Here is a 5963-nt window from a genome sequence, read left to right as displayed (position 1 = left end):
GCAGAGTGAAGAATCAGACACCTGTGTCATTGCAGAGTGAAGAATCAGACACCTGTGTCATTGCAGAGTGAAGAATCAGACACCTGTGTCATTGCAGAGTGAAGAATCAGACACCTGTGTCATTGCAGAGTGAAGAATCAGACACCTGTGTCATTGCAGAGTGAAGAATCAGACACCTGTGTCATTGCAGAGTGAAGAATCAGACACCTGTGTCATTGCAGAGTGAAGAATCAGACACCTGTGTCATTGCAGAGTGAAGAATCAGACACCTGTGTCATTGCAGAGTGAAGAATCAGACACCTGTGTCATTGCAGAGTGAAGAATCAGACACCTGTGTCATTGCAGAGTGAAGAATCAGACACCTGTGTCATTGCAGACACCTCTGAAGAATCAGACACCTGTGTCATTGCAGAGTGAAGAATCAGACACCTGTGTCATTGCAGAGTGAAGAATCAGACACCTGTGTCATTGCAGAGTGAAGAATCAGACACCTGTGTCATTGCAGAGTGAAGAATCAGACACCTGTGTCAGACACCTGCAGAGTGAAGAAACAGACACCTGTGTCATTGCAGAGTGAAGAATCAGACACCTGTGTCATTGCATTCTGAAGAATCAGACACCTGTGTCATTGCATTGCATGAAGAATCAGACACCTGTGTCATTGCAGAGTGAAGAATCAGACACCTGTGTCATTGCAGAGTGAAGAATCAGACACCTGTGTCATTGCAGAGTGAAGAATCAGACACCTGTGTCATTGCAGAGTGAAGAATCAGACACCTGTGTCATTGCAGAGTGAAGAATCAGACACCTGTGTCATTGCAGAGTGAAGAATCAGACACCTGTGTCATTGCAGAGTGAAGAATCAGACACCTGTGAAGAATCATTGTATCATTGCAGAGTGAAGAATCAGACACCTGTGTCATTGCAGAGTGAAGAATCAGACACCTGTGTCATTGCAGAGTGAAGAATCAGACACCTGTGTCATTGCAGAGACACCTGAAGAAAGAATCAGACACCTGTGTCATTGCAGAGTGAAGAATCAGACACCTGTGTCATTGCAGAGTGAAGAATCAGACACCTGTGTCATTGCATTCTGAAGAATCAGACACCTGTGTCATTGCAGAGTGAAGAATCAGACACCTGTGTCATTGCAGAGAATGAAGAATCAGACACCTGTGTCATTGCAGAGTGAAGAATCAGACACCTGTGTCACTGCATAGTGAAGAATCAGACACCTGTGTCATTGCAGAGTGAAGAATCAGACACCTGTGTCATTGAAGAGTGAAGAAACAGACACCTGAAGAATCAGACACCTGTGTCACTGCAGAGTGAAGAATCAGACACCTGTGTCATTGCAGAGTGAAGAATCAGACACCTGTGTCATTGCAGAGTGAAGAATCAGACACCTGTGTCATTGCAGAGTGAAGAAACAGACACCTGTGTCATTGCAGAGTGAAGAATCAGACACCTGTGTCATTGCAGAGTGAAGAAACAGACACCTGTGTCATTGCAGAGTGAAGAATCAGACACCTGTGTCATTGACACCTGTGTCATGTGTCATTGCAGAAAGAATCAGACACCTGTGTCATTGCATTCTGAAGAATCAGACACCTGTGTCATTGCAGAGTGAAGAATGAGACACCTGTGTCATTGCATTCTGAAGAATCAGACACCTGTGTCATTGCAGAGTGAAGAATGAGACACCTGTGTCATTGCAGAGTGAAGAATCAGACACCTGTGTCATTGCAGAGTGAAGAATCAGACACCTGTGTCATTGCAGAGTGAAGAATCAGACACCTGTGAAGAATCAGACACCTGTGTCATTGCATTCAGAGAAGAATCAGACACCTGTGTCATTGCAGAGTGAAGAATCAGACACCTGTGTCATTGCATTGTGTCTGAAGAATCAGACACCTGTGTCATCATTGCAGAGTGAAGAATCAGACACCTGTGTCAGCATTGAGAGTGAAGAATCAGACACCTGTGTCATTGCAGAGTGAAGAATCAGACACCTGTGTCATTGCAGTGAAGAATGAAGAATTGCAGAGTGAGACACACCTGTGTCATTGCAGAGTGAAGAATCAGACACCTGTGTCATTGCAGAGTGAAGAATCAGACACCTGTGTCATTGCAGAGTGAAGAATCAGACACCTGTGTCACTGCATAGTGAAGAATGAGACACCTGTGTCATTGCATTCTGAAGAATCAGACACCTGTGTCATTGCAGAGTGAAGAATCAGACACCTGTGTCATTGAAGAGTGAAGAAACAGACACCTGTGTCATTGCAGAGTGAAGAATCAGACACCTGTGTCATTGCAGAGTGAAGAATCAGACACCTGTGTCATTGCATTGTCATTGCAGAGTGAAGAATCAGACACCTGTGTCATTGCAGAGTGAAGAATCAGACACCTGTGTCATTGCAGAGCGAAGAATCAGACACCTGTGTCATTGCATTCTGAAGAATCAGACACCTGTGTCATTGCATTCTGAAGAATCAGACACCTGTGTCATTGCAGTGTGAAGAATCAGACACCTGTGTCATTGCATTCTGAAGAATCAGACACCTGTGTCATTGCAGTGTCATTGCATTGAAGAATGTGTCATTGCAGACACCTGTGTCATTGCATTTTGAAGAATCAGACACCTGTGTCATTGCAGAGTGAAGAAACAGACACCTGTGTCATTGCATTGAAGAATCAGACACCTGTGTCATTGCAGAGTGAAGAATGAGACACCTGTGTCATTGCAGTGAAGAATCAGACACCTGTGTCATTGCATTGAAGAATCAGACACCTGTGTCATTGCATTGTGAAGATTGATTAATTGATTGATTGAAAAGAGTGAAGATGTATGTTATATGAATGTATGAGCTCTGTCCAGACCATCAACATCATCAGCTTGTCCGCCAGTTTCTGGACATGTGCGATTTATTTTAATAAATTAAAAATAAATGTAATTACACTTTGGACTATATTACACTGCAGATGTACACATAATAAAAGTTTCTGGTTTTTGTCTTAATTTAAAATATGTTTTAATTATTTAAATAGTTTTTCTTCTCCCAAAGGACAGTTAGCCATGTTATAAGCAGTATAAACCAGTTTGAGCTGTGTGGTTCCGATGATATATACCACTCCTGTGTGGTTAAAGGCCCTTGGTACATGTATGCAATAAGGCCTGACAGGTGTTGAATATACAGGGGCACTGGGACATTGAGAAGTCTGTATATTCAATGCATACAGACACCCTGAAGGGCTTTATTGCATTTGTAATCCAGGTCAAACAGTGGATTTGTAAAAAAAAAAAAAAAAAAAAAAAGCAGAAGTAATTTTTATGGCAAAATTTTTGATTTTTTATTAAATATCCTTATGCCAATAAAGGAACCTCAAAATGAGTCCCATGTATATCTTTGAACTGCACACAACCTTAAGCTGAATAAATGGATTTAATTGAAACATGCAAAAGTAAGTAACTATTTATTTTTAATGTGTTGAATTTTACATTGCCATCCACCAGGAGGCAGAGTTGAGACAGCACTGAATTCTTTTTTTTTCTTTGCGTGCAAGATGCTGTTATTTCAGCGGAACAGGAATCTCAGGATTTCAGTAATTTTTCAAGGTCTGTGTTAGAGAGGGTGGATAGTGTGTAGAAGTGTCTTTTCAGCAAGGAGAATCCACAGTGAATGAGTGATTTATTGATTGCATTTGCAGATGATTTAATGAGCTGTGATGGACGCTTAGGGCCCGAGTGAATGATAAATTTGGCCGGAGGCCTCGTCCGTGGGTGCTTGAGGGCTACCTGCGTGAGGCCGGCTGGAGAAACATGAACAGCTACATGCATCCCAGTGCTGCAGATAGGAAGTGGCCAAAAGATGAGACCGCCAAACCATGAATAATAATAATGAATAAAAAATATCCAGAAGCAACAGAGGAAGCCATTATCACAGCTGAATTAACTCTACTTGATGGATGTAAGACCATATTTGAAGTGTTTGTAGAGCACAGAAGCATTTCACCAGCGCTGTTCATTGTGAACACAGTTCATTACAAACGTTCTGCACACACACTGACCTCTATACCTGTGTTTTCACAGGTCGCAGGTGGTTTGTGTGAATAACACCAGAAATACCAAACTGACACAGGAAGGGAAGGAATATACTCGCCACTTACAACATTCAAATTATGAAAGGTATCTGTGGTACAGGTAGCTGTCAATTAAACAAATGGTACCGCTGGAACTTCTGCTCAGTACAGAAATGATGATGTGGATCAGCACTGGTTACAATGTAGGATATCTATCAAAGTCAGCACAAAAGCATGAGTGTTCCCAAAGTCACTTGTGAGCCACTGTTACACTCAAAACAACTGGACAAACCTGGATTGATGTCACCGTGTAACAATTTATTTTTTTTTTGGTTCCTGGGTAGTAAGTGTTATTTCCTAATTGCTTATGCCTCAGAAGTATAGAAAATGGCTATTATTCCCCACAAACTTTGCTTTTGTGACCAAGACAGTGATATTTTGAAATTTATCTATTTTCCAGAACATTCCAGATAGATTCAGTGCTGAGTATACTTGGAGTAACTTCTAGAACTTTCTAGAACTTTCCAGTAATATAAATGGTAGTATAAATATGGGGCCTTAAACCCACCAGTTCAGTTTAGTTCCAGCTGCCTAAGCGGATACATATCTGAGATGGCATCAAGAGGCTGCAAGATGCATTTTGCTATGTCTGCGGCCAATTTATCAAGACAAGAGCGAAAAAGTACTCCGTGGAAGCACCTGCTAAGATATGTGAGGCCTACAAGGCATATTTTGGCATGCCTGTCAGAGATCAAGACAAACCCCGGGCACCTCATTTCACCTGCGAGCACTGCAAAAAAATCTCTGGAAGGTAAGATGGACAATTGTTGCTCGGAATTTTATGTTATAAAATTTGTTAAAATTTTTAAAATTGTAAAAGTTTTTAATTTTAAAATGTTTTACAATTTTCAATGTTATTGAAAAAATATATCATATATAAAAAATGTTGCGAGAATCTCTTACACATGGGTGAAATAAATATATTTTTGTAGGGTGGTACAGAGGGGAAAAGAGAGCCATGAAGTTCGCTATCCCAAGAATTTGGCGGGAACCCACTGACCAACTGCTACTTCTGCATGGTGGACCCTTCCAAACGTCGGACTGGCAAGAATGCACCTGCTATCACGTAGCTGGACCTTCCTTCATCCATCGCCCTGGTGCCACACTGCCATGAGCTCCCTGTACTCACTCCTCCGGAGAGAGAGCAGCCGTCTTTAGAAGAGAGCAGCAAGTCAGAGAGCAAAGAAGACGTTGTAGATCCAGATGACAATTTCAGAGGTGGAGCTGAGGAGAGAAACCCATACTACCCCAACCAAAAAGACCTCAACGACTTGATTAGAGATCTTGGTCTCACCAAGTCCAATGCTGAGCTTTTGACGTCTAGGCTCAAGCAATGGAACTTGTTGGATGAAAGTGTGCAAGTCGCAGATCAGAGGAAGCGTCACCAACCTTTTTCCAGCTTCTTCACCCGTCAAGGTGGGCTCTGCTTCTGCCACAATGTGACCAGTCTGTTCGAGGCAATCAGAATTGCCTGTATCCAGAATGAGTGGCGCCTCTTCATTGACAGCTCATCCAGGAGCCTCAAAGCTGTGCTGCTCCATAATGGTAACAAGTACCCGTCTCTTCCCCTGGCTCACTCAGTGCACCTCAAAGAGGATTACAACAGCACCAAGACCTTGCTGGATGCCTTGAAGTATGATGAGTACGGCTGGGAGGTCATAGGAGACTTCAAAATGGTAGCATTCCTGATGGGTCTCCAAGGCGGTTTTACCAAGTTTCCCTGCTATCTTTGCCTTTGGGACAGCAGGGACATCAAGGCACACTACCACAGGCGGGACTGGCCACAGTGGACCGAGTTCTCTGTGAGGAGGAACAACGTC

Source organism: Polyodon spathula, chromosome 4 (genome assembly GCF_017654505.1).
Source record: "Polyodon spathula isolate WHYD16114869_AA chromosome 4, ASM1765450v1, whole genome shotgun sequence".
Lineage (NCBI taxonomy): Eukaryota > Metazoa > Chordata > Actinopteri > Acipenseriformes > Polyodontidae > Polyodon > Polyodon spathula.
The sequence above is the reverse complement of the archived record's forward strand: the minus strand, read 5'-3'. Positions refer to the sequence as shown.